This window comes from Takifugu flavidus, chromosome 3 (assembly GCF_003711565.1).
Source record: "Takifugu flavidus isolate HTHZ2018 chromosome 3, ASM371156v2, whole genome shotgun sequence".
NCBI lineage: Eukaryota > Metazoa > Chordata > Actinopteri > Tetraodontiformes > Tetraodontidae > Takifugu > Takifugu flavidus.
This window is the reverse complement of record NC_079522.1, coordinates 17,933,793-17,950,929: the sequence shown is the minus strand read 5'-3', so window position 1 is coordinate 17,950,929 and position 17,137 is coordinate 17,933,793. Positions and strand designations below refer to the sequence as shown.

The 17,137-nt window shown below is 38.9% G+C and overlaps 1 long non-coding RNA gene across 1 annotated transcript; it reads right to left on the bottom strand.

Moving 5' to 3' along the window:
- Nucleotides 1-1,730: 1,730 nt before the first annotated feature.
- On the bottom strand, nt 1,731-7,772 carry LOC130522108 (uncharacterized). The gene is made up of 3 exons (XR_008949554.1): nt 7,476-7,772; nt 7,182-7,361; nt 1,731-2,895 (listed from the first exon to the last, which is right to left on the bottom strand). It is a non-coding gene; the product is annotated as an uncharacterized LOC130522108 (long non-coding RNA).
- Between the last annotated feature and the right edge of the window lie 9,365 nt (nt 7,773-17,137).

Genomic DNA, 17,137 nt, shown 5'->3' with positions numbered 1-17,137 from the left:
CTGGACATGGCCCAGTCACCTGCTACTGCAGTGGAGGCAACATGATTTCAATAATAAATTGATTTAACTTTCATTCATGTATATGGGGACAAAAGACACATACTGCTGCCTTCTGCACTGGAATGTGCACAGATGCCATCCGGGAATTAGAAAAGTGAAACTGGAATGACACCACATTTATCTAATGACAGTTCAAAGACATTCAAAAAAGCTATTGTGGCATATTGTTTCAGCTCTGCTTTAAATGATGAAACAGAGTATTGAGAGTAAGAGCAGAAGTCTTCTATAAACCAACGCTCACAATCACAATTTAAGTCAACATCCCCGTAAAAACATCACATAAATGCGTGACAAAGGAAAGCTCTGCTGTTTCCGGCCCATCTCTGCTCAGATTGTCCATTCATTCACAGTGAATTTCTGTCAGTGCTTCTGCTTATATTTAATTGAGAAGTGGATTAAATTTTAAAACTAGCATTTGGTACATTGTTGATTTTTTCCTCTGGCAGAGACATTTTTAGGTCTGCAGACGTTGCAGAAATCCAGTGAACAGAAGGTGAAAGTTCTTATCTTTGACTGTTCTGACACAATGTCACTCACAATGTGGATTTGCTGGGAAAACAACCATGCTAGCATGCTTGTTTTAATTTAGCCTTTCTTTTTAAAAATATTTAAATCTTATCAGATTTTCAAACAAATTTTCCTCTCATTCCAGTTCATTGATTACAGAAGTATTTCTGTCCAATCCCAGTGCCTTTTCAGGCTTGTATAATCCAATAATGCAGTGTAGTGTTTATATGTGACAGTAAAGTGGGGGGATATTTTAGACTTATATCAAGATAACAAAAGATTCTGAAATGTTTGCTAACCAAATGGCTTCTAAAGTGTTTTCAGAGATTCAATGATTAAATGACTTCTTATTTAATCTAAAGCAAACTAAACACGGCATGCACACTTGTTGGATTGGGTCCAGTAATTGCTACAAGTTGCAATGAATAAAGATACAGTAGCAGCAGATTTTGAACCCCTTAATTAAGAGTAAAATGTGGTATAAGCCAGTGCAACTTCAATCAATTATATGTATAGCAGAAAAAAAAGTGCAAAACATCAATCCATACATTTGCTGACACAACATTCATACACACACAAACACACCCACCCACACACAGACACACCCACCCACACACTGAGCAACATTTCAGTCTAATTTATGATTTTGAATTGTAGAAACAGGAGTAGCCAAAGTAAACCCACATAGGCCAAAGAATAAATGCCACACAGGAAGTCCCATTGGAATATTTCTGTTTGTTTATAGGCACAAAAAGAAAAATATCACTTTCAAAGTTGGCACATACACATGTATGTATGTATGTATCTCTTCATGTTTATTTGTAGTCTTAAGTAAAAAGTGCTAAATTTCCCACAATTCACCCCCCTTTTCTTTTATTTTCTTCCTCTTCTTTTTTTTCCTTTTTTTTTTTTTTACAAATTACACAAATCTGATGATGATGGAGCTTTTATATTGTTTATCAACTATTTTACCGGCCATTTGTAGTCCAAAATACTAAATATGAACTACAATATGTGAATCAGTCAAAGAACTGCGATCTTTTCATCCACTCTTTTTAAAGAAACTTGAGTTCATGGTCAAAAATATCAAAAACTGAAAGTGTCAATGCCAAGAGTACGACTCTTTCCACATTAGCCACATTAGCATGAATCTGAGAGTGAGGGTGTATTTATGAACTTTGCCTAGTGACCAATGGAATGGGCCCCAGCAGATCTTCAATTTTTCTCCACATTTAGGAGTTATATTCTGAAAATACACTACAGGACCACATTTCTTGCTTTTTGGGAATAGTACAATGTTGTTCATTTTATCACAAGTACAAGAAGATGGAAACGGCTGGAACTCATGAAGCTGTAATTTATGTGATCTGGCTACATATATGAGAACGTTCAGATATGGCTGCAAGACCTCTTTTGGAGCTTCAATCGTCTGCTTCAGAGATTGAGGCTTGAGTGGTTCTTCACCAGTGATAGGTTTATATGGTTTATGCAGTAGGAACAGAGAGGAGCCAATCTCTAGGTCATCCTAAGGCCCGTGGAGGTCTAGAGGTTCAACTGGGAAAAGAAGAAGAATATCGAGCTCAAGCTTTTTGAACATCACGAGATTCATTTTGAGAACACAAAGCACTACCACCATCATGTGTCATCTAATCTTTACATATTAAAAATGGCGGTCATTTATTCATGATCCTTTATGTTTAGAATCTGCAGATTGCATGTAAACTGTTATCCTCAGAAATACATACACAAACAAAACACTTAATTTTTAAAGAATGATCAAGGTTCTTTATGTGTGTCAAAGTCTAAAGATTTTCTTGCTTTTGCTACATCAGTTACGCCTGCATGCCTTCAACATTAGCTTCTTTATTTTACAGCACATGACATTATTACACAATGTTTACATCCATGGAATTTGTATTTAACATGTATTACTTATAGAATAGCATTTCAATTCTTCTTAATCGCACAACATCCTTCACAATTTAGAAGTCTACAGTCACAGTATCTATGTATTTATATACTAATATGGAATTTTTTTGACGATCAATTTTAGGACATGTTATACATAATGTTTTGCATCAACAATGAAATGGATTAATTTGTTATTTATCAGTTTTATTGGGTCAAAACTTAGTTTTGTTGATAAAGAGCCATTCTAAAGGAAAGATATTTGAACTCCAAGACGATTGTTTTTAGATACAAACCCTGTTTTCAGCACACCCGAGAAGTGAAAATGTGACCGTTAACAAGGTGCCACTTGTCCATGATTCATGATCTCAGATAAGTTGTGAGAACCAAACAAGCTCATCCATAATAGAAGCATATTCACTGTTGATAGAAAAGAGAAATATACCAGGACAAAAGCAGAATGTGTCATTTCATTATCACAGGCAACATATTAAATTGATAATAATAAAATAGAAAAACCTCCCAGAAATATTAATTACTTTCTTCTAACTAAAATAACTCCTGTGTTTTGGCACAATGGTAACTGAAGCAGCCCAAGCGCAGCGATTTTCCTCCTCTGATCGTTTCCATCTGCTCCAGAGGTTGTTTTTCACCTGTCAGATGACGCCACTTTCAAACCTGATTGTCAATGTCCGTCTGCGATGAAGACATTAAAATCTGCCTGCAGCTGAAGATGAGCTGGTCTGTCTGTGTTTTTGTACATGGTGCAGACCAGAATATACATTCCACTAGCAAAGTGATGACATTTTTTTAGGAATATCAAGGCGAAAATTGGGTTGAGGATAAATTGGGGTCAGAAATTTTGGAGCAATGGTAAACTTTAGGGACTGGTAAATACATGAACACATTTAGAACACATTTAGAAATATAAATCCTTGCTCGGTTCAGCGTCGAAACTAACATGTGGGTGGATTTGTGCGGACTAAAACCAGAATCTTTTCCCCTATATTTACTCATGCAAATTATTAATACAGTAGTATGTGTCATACATGAAGTCACAGCAGATTAACTCGATTGAAGGTAAACTCTAAGGACATGACAGCATTTGTAGAAAAGTGAGCCTAAACCTGCTACTGTGCCCAAAGGTTTGCCTCTCAATAAATCCACAGTTGAGAGTTGTGTCCTTCACACACACAGTTAACACTTTTGCGTCTTGATGCATATAGAGAAAAGAATACTGCAGAACCTCAAAGCTTAGAATCATTCCTTTTTGACAAGAATCCTCATCGGTAACCTTGTTGCACACTCTTATAACTGAACTTGACATATGATGACACAAACAAAAGCCTGTCTACAAAAACCAGACTAGCTGCTGTCTGGCCTGAAATTCGTGAAAACTTGTGCTGGTCATGTAACGACTGGCCAAATTAATTTAGTCAGAAGACTCAGACAGGCAGGAGATCAATAGTAATTCAATTCTTAATATGTTTAATTTTGCACAAGTTTGTTTACAAGTTTGGCTGCAAACTGAAGCAGCATAAAGGTTAGAATAATTTCCCATAGAAAATTCCGGCATTGCCAGCGAGGACGGGAGGTTCAATATGTTTGATGGAAGCACGTCATTGTCTGCCAGCATCCGTCCAGTGAGCAGCAGCGGCTTGTCAGAGCGAAGCTTGTCCTCATTAGACATTCACTCAGGCCCCTGAAAAGGCTCTGAATCATCTTCTCATTTGCTTTATATTAATTTTCATTGCAGTCATGAGCTAATGGGGGATTTGCAAATATGCTGTGACATGCGGCATGTGATTTGCTAAGAGTTGTTTGACAAGTTTTCCGGCCCCTTTCTGCAAAACAAGCGCCAGATAAGTGAATTTCGAGTTGTCATTTAAGTAGTGAGCTGTAGATACCTTGATGCAGTTTGCTCGCATTTAATAATATAGAAATAATGATAGAGAATCAAACAGTGAAAGTATATCCAGAGAGGGCTTGAAGTAGATAATCCCATATTATCGAGACACGAGGCCCTCCGATTGAACCTGTTGCTTCATTTTTATTGTCCTCATACCCAGCAGATATCTAAAATCCTTTTGCTTCCTGGGTGCTTTCACTGATGCTGAAAAAAAAAGTTGATCCACCAGGTCGCCCTCCCAGGTTGTTGCAGAAAAATGGACTTAATGTCCTCAGAGAAGCTTTTGTGCTGGATGAGAGCGGCTAAGCTTTGCTTCATGAAAGGAAACGTTCATTATTCTGCACAGCGTGGATGTAGAGGTGGGTGAAGGTTCCTTGTCCACCAAAACAGCTTTGGACCTCCAAGAGTACACAGCATTTTGGAGGAGTTTGCCAATCACGCAAGTCTTTAAACAAAAATGCAAATAGCAAAATATAACATATATTTACATATACAAACACATTTTTTTTAACAAGGAGAGCAGTGGCAACTTCTGGCTGATGTACAAATAAAAACCATAAAAGTTCTTCAAAATTGCTTCAAGGAGGCTTCCCAAATCCCCATATGTCATAGCATTTACATTTTACTATCTACGCCACAGAATCATAACTTTTATGTTGTATAATCATTCACATTTTTTTCTTGGTGCAGATTTCGGGTTTCATTGCGTTTGAATTTTTGGATGTGCTCATTGGTTATGATTGAGGAACCTTGCGTGGATACATGGATACATGTGCTGCAGCACAGCTGTGATTAGGTTTGCTCGTAGTTAAATGAACTCACTGTCTGCTGACAGCAGGACAATGGTTCGCAATGTTTTTAGCCTCTAAATTGCACCATTGTTATCTCTCGTGTCCTGTTGATAGATGTTCTGTGGCTCCCAGCAGGGATCCTCTTCATCATCCTCACTGCACCTCTATGACCAGTCTTAGATCAGTTTTGGGATTCCTGTCTGTTCCGGGCTAATTGTGCAGTGCATAATTGATTTCCCAGCTTGCCAGTAAGTGAGGGGACAAGCAGCGAATGGGGTGGGGGGGTGGGGGGTTCACTGGTTCATGATTATGATGTCAGTAGATCCCTCAGTTGATGATGCATGTGTCGCTGCATTTATACTCATTGGTAGTATGACAGTAATTACCTCTGACAAAGAGGTTATGAGACAGCTGATGTGTCTCTGTCTTTCTGTCCGTTTGTCTGTCTGACGTTGGACAAACAAACTCAAGTAGGTAGAGAGAGAGGAGAGGAGAGGAGAGGAGAGGAGAGGAGAGGAGAGGAGAGGAGAGGAGAGGAGAGGAGAGGGGAGGGAGGGCGGGAAGAGAGAGAGGAGAGGAGAGGGGAGGGGAGGAGAGGGGAGGGGAGGGGGAGGAGGAGAGGAGAGGAGAGGAGAGGAGAGGAGAGGAGAGGAGAGGAGAGGAGAGGAGAGGAGAGGAGAGGAGAGGAGAGGAGGCTGTTGGTGTTTGACATGGCAGGAGATACAGCGTGAGCTCAACAGCTCGATAAATGAAATGATATTAAAGGATATAAATGGTCTTTTCGTGACTGAATAATTAGCTGGTGTTTCAGCATTTCAGCTTAATAATCACAGCTGAGTGATTGAAGGGACCCTCATTTTCAGAGAGCCTCCCTGAGGACTGTTCTCTCAGCTTCACATCTGTTCACCATACCACGACTTTTACATAAAACATCGTGATTACATGAGTGATTACAGTGCTACCGTACACTGGCTGCATCCTTGACTCACTCCAACAGAGTCTTGTCATCAAGAATCAAGATTTTGCTGTCATGAGCACAATAATTATAGCAGCAATCACTGGCAACAAAGTTCTTGGGTCTCAGGCTCCATCCCATCATACACATATATGAATTCACCCACTTAAGTCACGCCTATGCTACTACTGCTGAATATGAACACTCCAGTATTTGTATTATTAGTTTGAAGGCAATAATGCCTGTTATTATTACTCAACACAAAAGAAATACATGTTTACAACAATCTGTATTGTCCATATTTAGAGATGAATAAAGGCTCGAGTTTGCTCCCTCGTGACGCTTGGTTAAAAAAATAGCTCAACATGTCTGAAAGAAACAAATACTGTGTTGTCAGTTGCTCCTGAAAGGCAGCTCAAGTGTACGTTATCAAAAAGATAAAAAAATCAGGTTCCAGTTATGAAACTGGTGTGAAGCCGAGTCCTCCTTAACAACGAAATTCTATCAGAAACATGTTTCTGCTTAAGGATTGGTTCAAAAGAGATCATATAATTTTTAAGATCTGATATCTGCCTTGTTGATATTAGCCTGAGGCTGGTTCAATACCTAATTTAACCCTCTACTTCACTCTCATGAATAAGAGATCACTCAAATACGACCATTGACGTGGTTTGTTTTCTACGGAATATACAGAAAATCATATGAAAAACATCAATATTATCTGGTTACAAGTGCCCAGAAGCAGAGCTATATGTAATCTATGTTCAGCCTGACCCACAAGTCAAAACTGATCCTTTGTGGCCAACATTTGTAGTTTTCTATATCCATTGTGACTTAAGCACAGTTGTTTACCTAATGATGACATGGAGACTAAAAATGATCCTTTTGGGTTAAAACCCACATGAACAAGCCAACATGGTCCTTCCCTTCTCACCATGGCCAGACTTGTAAGACTGGTCCTGATTGAAGCATTAATTAGACAAACCAATCAGGGTTCTAACTAAACATTTGTTATCTGATGAAAATGGCTGTGTGGATAGAAAAATATTACCTCTCATCATTCCCGCTCTCATTTGAAGAGGCAGCAACACGCTCACAGCCTCCCTGGTGGGCTTGGTCTTCCTATCTCTTTCCTTCTGTGACCTTCATTCCATCATATCATCGTCCATTACACGCCAACAAACATGGTCCCCTGGCAAATGTTTCGGTTGGGATTGCTTTAAAACGACCCCTAATGAGGTCAAGGAAGTAGACATGCATGATTACACTGCTAAACTGACAATGATTAAGTGCATTTTTGAATGCTTTGCATACTCATTTTTGATTTCAGATCACATTTCCTTACAAGAAGAGCTCATGAAATGTCGTTTCAACACGACTTCTGCAATGGTTGGATGAACATCCGCTGAGAATTCCTGTTCCCAGTGGATGCTCTAATCAGGGCTGCTGGTGGATGCAACAGTTCCACAGCCTGCAACAGATGAAGAACCACAGTTGGCAGCTTCATTAAATGCCTATTTATGTTCACTGAAAAATGAGACACCAAGTAGCATGAGACAGTTCTTCGTAGTTTTATGCAATTGAAAACTTGAATGCCATTTTTGTAAACATTTTGAATTATGCTGTCATAGCTGGAGTTTAAAGCAGATCCTTACAAATCCGTACAGTGCTGTTTCATTGCAGATTGTTGTGGGTTGACTATGGGTTAGTTTGGGTTAGACGAGTGTGATATTTAATCTTTAATCTCTATTTATAGATATGCTACAAACAAAACAGGAGGGAGAGGAGAGGAGAGGAGAGGAGAGGAGAGGAGAGGAGAGGAGAGGAGAGGAGAGGAGAGGTTCATCTTTCTGTACCCCAGCTGCCTGTGCCTATAGCAGCATAACTAAGATGGTAGCCAAAGAAATACATGACCCTCTTCTTAATATGATAATTAGTCTGTCTAGAAAAATAACTGTAATAACAGAATCACAGACTATAAGCTTTCTCAAAGAGGAAGGTTTGAAGTCTAATTTTAAAAGTAGAGAGGGAGTCAGCCTCCCATAGGTGGAAGCGGCTCCCGGTCCAGGTACCGACAGGGAGCTGGGGACCACAAGTAAACCAGCATTCTGAGAACGGAGCGGTCTAATGGGATTAAAAGGTATGATTAGCTCCTCCGTGTAGGATGGAGCTAGGCCTCTGCAGACCTTGTAGGTTATAAAAATTTTAAAATTTCTAGATCGACAGGAGTCATGTGATCTCTTTTGTCAATACCTGTCAGAACTCTAGCTGCAGCATTTTGGATCACCTGGAGGCTTCTCAAGGAATGGTTAGATTTTGGACATCCTGATAATAATGAATTACAGCAAATGCATGGATTTACATTTCAGCATCATGTCATGTCACTAATTTCTTGATCTTTGCAATGTTTCTCAAATGAAAAAGGGCATTATAGAGACTAATTTAATGTGTGAGTTGAAGGAGAGATTTTGATCAAAAGTTACTCCTAGATTCCTCACAGAGAGACTAGATGTTAATGAGATACTATCTAGAGTGATCATGTGATCTAATCTATCCCTGAGAGGCTCAGGACCAAACACCATGACCTCAGTTTTTCCTGAGTTAAGGAGGAGGAAATTCGAAGACATCCAGGACTTTATGTCTTTAAGACAGGTCTGGAGCTTCACTAACTTCTCTGTCTCCTCTGGTTTCATGGATAAATAAAACTGAGTGTCATCAGCATAACAATGAAAATTTATCCCATGCTGCCAAATGATGTTCCCTAAGGGAAGCATGGACAAGGTGAAGAGGATTGGTCCAAGTACAGAACCTTGAGGAACTCCATGGCTAACCCTACTGTATGAGGAGGGAACACCATGGACATGAGCAAACTGGTATCTATCAGATAAATATAATCTAAACCAGTCTAGTGCTGTCCCTTTAATCCCAATCACATGTTCCAGTCTCTGTAACAGGATGCTGTGATCAACTGTATCAAAAGCAGCACTGAGATCCAGCAGAACCAGCATAGAGACCAGTCCATGATCTGAAGCTATGAGAAGATCATTAGTAACTTTAAGAAGTGCTGTTTCTGTGCTGTGATGAGCTCTAAAGCCTGACTGAAACATCTCAAACAGACTGTTCCTCTGCAGGTGCTCCAGTAACTGAGTCACCACCTTGGTTGGTTTAAATACTGTAATCTCCTGAGACTGGGGCACATAATCTGTTGCTAAACATTTGATCTGGTCAATCAGTGGTAAAACAAAATCCTTTCTTAATTGTTTTGGGAAAAGTTTATAGTATTAAATGAGTTAAGGGCTAAGTAGCTTCAGTGCTGAAAATAAAACCTGGGGTTTTTCTGGTTTTCTTCAATTAAAAGAAAACCAGACTAAGCTGCTTGGTTCTATAGGTAATAATACTTTCAAAAATCTATTTAATTAAATTCGAATTTATTTATATAGTGTCTTTACAGAAACCCAGCGCGTGACCCCAAACGTGCAACAGTGGCAAGGAAAAGCTTTCTTTTTCGGTAACCTAAAGGAATCTTTCTTGAGCAGAACCAGGCTCTGGGTGAGTGGGTAAAAGAAGAGAAGGGAAGACAAGACAGATTGAGGAGGACACAAAGAAGGGAGAAACAGACACATAGAACATGCAGGCAAATACACATTATATTGAAGATGCAGAACAAAAACTGAATGGGCCAATGGGGTCAAAGTTCAGCAGGTCAGCAGACAACTATGGGATCAGCAATAAGTGTAGTCAAGGACTGAAATATTTAGATTACACTGGCCTTAATTCCATTAATGTGCTTATATAATTTGTGTAAAGAGGCAGCTGTGACAACCCATATCAAGCACATGAATCCATAACATAAATCCATAAACATCCATTCCAAACATTGGTCTTACATACGAATCATATAATGTCATTAAGGTTTGAGCAGGAGTGGAACTCAAAACTATTTCCTGAAGGAAAATTTATGCAATTTATGCAAAAAGATCAGTGTTGTATGAAGATTTTTTTTCTAACGACCACAGTGTGGACGATAGGAAAATACACAAGGTTTGTATATTTACTTTTGTTAATTAAAATAACACCTGCATCACCCTGAAGAGAACCTGAACGTAAGGAAAACTTTACATCAGAGAAACACTTTATATTTGTTGGGACTCTTAAATAATTAAATTCTTTGTTTTGCATAAAGAGTTAGATTCTTCTTGGGAACAGCACTGAACGTTCCTGTCACTTTAATGAGAAGGCCTTAAATATTGTCTGGGGATGCTTCCTGAACCTTCATCACAACATAATATTGCACTTCTGTAAATACACAGTAGCAGGCACAATCAATATGAAACATGACGGTAACATTGGATCATACAGGACTTTGAATGCACTCTTTCACTTCATGGCCATTCCCCATTTTTATTCTTACAGATTTCAATTCATTTCCACTTATCATCTCTAATTTTTAAAAATGGAATTTTGACACCACAAGACAAATCTAAGGACTAAGTAGCTTTTAAGATTGAGATTCTCCTGCTGCCTGATGAAAAAAAGCTGTATTTACCTCTTCCTCTCGAGGGTTATTGAGCAAATCCATCACGACGACGACCCATCTTGTGATTAGTACGAAACGTGCAGTTCCAGACTTGAGGAATGAAGAAAAGGAGACAATACAGATGGTGGGTGATGGGTGTATTGATTGCACCCAAAAACTCATCAGGCCGTTCCAAGAATACGTCCGATGAACCATCCCTGGGTGGCTAATGACAGAGCCACAGCTGGAGTGTACAGGTTGTCATCAGAAAATGAGGCTTTCTGTGCTATTTTTAATATTTAAATCTTGTCAGCAATAGACAGTCTGGCTCGTAACAGTGACAAGGTTGGAAGACCAGACAAGATATGTTTAAACCAAAAATTCGGTGACAAAAATGCGATCACATTAACAATTTGAGAACAAGAATGAGTAAATGTGTGAAACACCCTGTTTCGGTTGATGAAAAACAAAATGGTTGCATCTTATAACTACTTAGACATTCTGCTTGATGAGAACCAGCTCTTTAAATTGCACCTTGCCAAACTTGTTTCTAAACTATAACTGAAATTGGGTTTCTTTTTAATATGCTGTCACACATTGGCCATCTTCATATGTTTATAGACTCTCACTGACTGATCTTCACTGACTGGACTTCTGCCCACATTTATGTTTAAACATGTGTAGAACCCTCCTCTGATATTGGGGGTGCTCTCAGACAAGGCCAAATTGGGCCCCATGAAAAGAAAGCTTACTGAGTCCCTTTTTTTTGATGAAACCATGACGTTGAGTTAGTAAGGTAAAAACTGAAAATATAATGAAGTGAATTTAGGTTCAGGTATTTGCTGCAAAACTTTATTCCAAAACGTTAAATAATAGAACACAAAATTCTCTGGAGAACCATTACCTGAAAATTAACAAATTAGATACAATTTCCATTATAAAAAAAATGCAATTCTAATTTGCGGAGAAACAAATAAAATCCCTGTATTGGCTATTTTAGGTGGGGCACGAGAGGACTGTAGTCAAATGCTGCTGCTCCCTGTGATGTGTCCAAGCATCTTCCTGCCATCTCCACCTCCATTGGCTGAGGTTCTAAAGCTCAACAAGCATTTTACCTGGTTAAATTGATACTGATTGATTAATGATTACACATAGACATAGTCGACACATGATGCTAACAGTTACAAAAGCTAACTGGAAGAGATAACTGGAAATTTGTGCTCCAGTACAGGAAAAAATGAAATGCACGTAAGAAAACATTTGTTGTCAGGCGCATAAAGGAAGCCCTCCACAAAGGATGAAGCCCAATGCCACAAATGTATTGAAAATGATCAAATCTTAGATAAACCGTAAGTAAACACAATGCAATATGAACAGGATGAGCAGAGGTTTTGCACAGGGGATTTCCTCCACTCACACTCTAAACAAACAGGCATATTACAATAATTATATTTATTGTAACCAGAATATAAAGCTACAACCTTAAAACCAGTTATTCTTTTGTTGTTCAAAGGTCAAACTCACAACCATCATTGGTAAATAAAGGTCCTGCGATTATTTCCAACTTCTTGGATCTAGAAAATAATGTTTCCATTGAACACCGAGCAGACAATCACTTCCCAAATCCCAGTGTACATTAGTTCTTTCAAATAGTTCCCTTAACCTTTCCATAATCTTCTTTCAAAATATTTAATTTTACCAACTAATTACCTTTTTAAAGCAACGTCTCCTTTACTTGGTTGGCCTGAGATAAAGAGCAGCAGCACATGTCATAATCAACATCAAGAGACAAAAGTTAGGAAGACAGCTAGATTTCGTCTAAAAAAATAAAAACCTTGCAATGTTCATAACTGTAGTTGCCCACATACTGCTCTGACACAGATCCAGAACCTTTGGTTAGGTGGACAGATGCACTGCTGGTATCTATCACACATGTCCAGTCAGGCTTCTACTCCCAGGAATCCCTTCCATAAGAGACTATGTCGGTAAATGTTCTGCACTCATGCCTCCCATCCACACAATAACCCCAAGGGCGCAGCCTTTTTCATGCATGTCCTCTCTGTCGTGAGGTCCATAAATGGCCTTTCAGCGTGGAGAAGTGGTCCAGGGCAGCGGTGTACCACTCATGGTGTGTCTTGTACTTAGTCGGCTGCTGCTGATCAACCATCTGATCCCCTCCCCCATAGCCACTCCCCTTCTTTCTTAATTTACTTTCACACACTGCCCTTTTTTAGTTGCAAGAGACCGAAAAACAGCAACTGGAAAACGACGATTGCATGGCCCGTGTGCTCGGCGGCTGGTTTCCAGGGCAATCTGTATCACAAATAAATTCACTCGGATTTATGCTCCTCCTGTGGAAAATGAGTGCGACAGAAGTGTGCAGCCTCTGAGGCTGCTGGCACTGTGGGGATCACCGTGGATATCTTTCTGCTTGGGCACTGCACAAATGGAAGGTAAGGTGAAAATGATTGTTGAGTCAGTTTTCTGATATTAACCAAGCTTTGAGGCGTCATTTGCATATTTGACCTCCCCTGGTCACATCTGTGCACGCAAAACCAAACATAGATCACATGAAATGACACAACTTTCAGAAACATAAAGCAAATATTTGGGCTTTGTCCATGTAATAATGGACACTTCATTGTAATTTTGGACCCTCTGGACTTTTTAATGGCATTGTATATACTTGATTGTTACGCAATCTGGGTGCATTATGAATCTGTACTTTGTCAATTTTAGTGATGATAAAAATACATGAAAAAATGCTTTATAAATTAGATTTTTAAGATTAGAACCATGTGATTTTAAGAGAAATTGTATCCTGGCATGTTCTAGGTAATTGTGTTTTATGGTTTGATATATATTTGGTGGAGCAGCTCTGAAGGGAAAGCATAGCTGGAGAGTGGCTGAAGTTAAAAGGAACCGTGTGGATTTTGTCCTGAATAACACCACTTTTAAAACTAAACCAAAATTATGTGCTGAAGGGAAGTCTTAGTTTATTGGACACAGACACCCAATGAAGCCTTTATGCACCAAGAGAGTTGCAACACTCTGCGGTCATACCATGTGGGTCCAACTCAAGAGGCACATGATACAAAATTATCATGTAATTCCTCTTTGTTGCTTGGCTAAATAACCTACCTTTAGGTTTTAATTTTCATCTTGAAAAACATTTCTACTATGAATATGTAAAATTTCTTAGACACTTTGACTACTTCTCAGCAGTTGTTTGGTTATATATGAGTAAAAATCAAAATAAGGCCCCTTCAATGCTAATTTAATATGGAAATAGTGGAAATGAAATGACCCACATACAGGTGTGGTCACTATTGAAAAGATTGAAGTGAGCATGAAGTGTTAGGGACAGATTTTTTTCCCTCATTCAATAATTGCATCCTTTTAGATCTGAACCATACATCCATTGGACTTTGTTAGTATAGAACTTTTTCCTTTTGAACATTCAGCATGAATTCTAAGTAACCTGGTGCTACATCTGAAATTCAGCTATCTAGAGTAGGATGCAGTGCAATACGTGTTTAAACTACAGAAAAATGAAATATTTTCTTTAAAAGGATCAGAAGGGTCATTGGATTCAATAGTACCAACCATGCCCTTATTCTAAATTGCTCAATCTGTCAATCTGTCACCTGTCCAGTTTGATTAATTAATGGATTTGTACATTTTTCTTACCATTGTTTTGATAATAATAATAATATAATAATAATAATAATAATAATAATAATAATAATAATAATAATAATAATAGTCCAAATGCTAGAAACCATGTGGGAGATAGCAAAACTACATGTGTTAGCAATTCCCTCATTTCATAGCCTATGTAAAACATCTGAGCACATTTTTTAAAGAATTATCTTCTAATGTGACTTATATATAGCAGTAGCACGCCCACAGTTATTATCATTGGGGGAAAGAAGTAAAATAAACATTTAAACAAGCACATCTGAGCTTTATTGTTACAGTTGCGCTAACTTATTACCTTTCTCACCAATTTCAGGACACGGAAGACTGTTGCCAATCAGAAGTCAAGTCGCATTTTCATTTCTGCCAAATGAATAATCCATCTTAATCCAAAATGGCAGCTGTGGAACCGTGACCTCCCACCCTCACATTTTTTTGTCAAACAGTCAAAGCATTAATGTGGGTTTAATGAACATTTGGCACACATTGTTTCCCCACACTGCTGACTCACAGACGGAAATGTGCGATTACACAAACCGATGGGCGCAGCTTTGGATTTTATGCTATTATGTGCAACCTGTGAAAAAGAAGGTGATGGCGACAGTGCCAGCATGGCCCATCAGGCATTAATGGGCTTTTTTTTAAAGAAACTGTGGGCAGTGACTGCTGGGAAACAGGACCTGCAGGTCAAGGTCACAGAGTGGGTTTTTTCCCCCACCAAACCAGCGTTCTGCCTGTGACGGCGGTTTATTCTGCTGGTGGAATCACGGATTTCAAACAGTTTAGCTCAAAAAAGTTTTTAGGTCACAATAGCTTAAATCAGCTATTAAAAGTGTTTTTTTAATGTTGCTTTTGCAGTCAGAAATCCACTTGATTGCATTTGCAGCAAAATCAGGTCTCCAACTTCAGAATAGTACTTTTATTAGAACTTTTTATTATTTAGATTGGTTTTGATACAGAACATGGAGAAAATCCACAAAGAGGCAAAGCATTTCTGACCTAGAAATGCAGATGCCCACAACCCCGGTTCACTGAAACCAGCTGGTTTTATTTGTCACCCCGGATCAAATGTAGAACAAAGTAAAATCACAGATGTTAAAACTTTTGACTGTATTTTCCTTGTATATATGTACTATAGCATGTATATATGTACTATAGGAGTCATATAGCACACTTCAAAATGGTCAAAGTCAAGGTCATTCTGTTATTCCCATTGGGCAATTTCTTTTACAGACAGCAGAACACAAAATGCACACACATGCCTTCACAAGTACAAGAAAATACACTAAACCTCAGACTGAATTATTTAGGATTGAAACGAAACACGGGACAAATGAGAATTTTATTTGGTTTGTTTTACACTAGATTTCAGAGATTCTCCTGTTGCTTGGAAGTAGTTGGTGCCCGGGGGAGAGGAGGGTTCTTTTTGATCGAGCCTGAGGCCAGCCATTTTCCTTCAGATTTATCCAGATACACCCGTCCGCTTTTGTGTTCAACCACAGGAGATTCGAAGCCGACAAAGAGACTCGATGAAAGAGGAATAATACATTTGCAGAAAAGCGGCGTCAACACTGACCTTTCTCAAGTTATGATGAAAGCGAAAGTTAGCATCAGAACCGATTTTCATCTTGCCTGTCTTACTTTTTACCAAAACGTATTACCTCCAAATTGGCTGTTTGACAGAAAAGAGAGAGTCTTTGTGTTTCAAAGCGGGGATGGATTATACATTTAAAAATAGCAAAATTCAATGCTTATTGTTGACTACGATCAATTTCACAATGTCAAGCTTCACTTCAAATACAACCTGGTGTGGCTGATGTGTGTGTGTGTGTGTGTGTGTATATTGTATTAACAAAATTGAAAGAAGGACACTTTGCTCAACTTTGGGCAGACTTTGATAAATTTTGGACTCCGGATCCAACAAAAACTTTGATCATGGTGAACTTCAGCTACTGTGAAATGTTGTGGTAATAAATCTCAGACTACAATGAATTCATGAAGCCCACTTCTACAAGCCTTTGTGCACTAAAACCTATCATCCATTATCTGCCACTGCCTATTTGTAATCAGTGTCATGGGGGTGCTGAAGCCTGAGAGGCAGGAATACAGGTCCATCACACACACACACACACACACACACACACACACACACACACACACACACACGCCCTAATGCGAAAATAAGCTTAATTCTTTACTCAATCTTAAAACCATGCCTTAACCCTTAGTTGTGAGGACCAGCCTAAATCTCCTTCCTTCCCAAAAATGTCCTTCACTTTGCAAATAGATTGCATATTTCGGTACTCAGTATGTAACAAGTACAAGAACACACGCACACTTACTCACACACTCTCACCTAGAGTTAATATGACATATCATATTGATTGGAGACCCCAAGTTTACAGAAAAACTGCAATGCCATGCTACAACAGGTTTATTAATCTGGCGACATCAATCAACATTCATTGGACACTGGGTTGACAAGATACCTTTTAAATGTACATTTTTTTGGTGTAGGTGCCAGTCCTGATATATCAATACGACTGTTGTATCCCAACAGTCCACAAAGGAACACTGCTGTGCACACTCCTAAACCTCCATGGCCCTGTCACATGTGTGTCCTCCACACCAGGATGTTTAGAATTGGTTCTGGAGGGCAGAGGTCAGCGAGTCAGCCCCATGCTACCCACAATCCAACAGGGTTTTTTGTACTGCCAGGTTCACCTGAAAATCCCAGGACTTTTCTCATTGTGCATACTTCTCAGTTCTTGTGTTCTGCTGAATTAATCGCC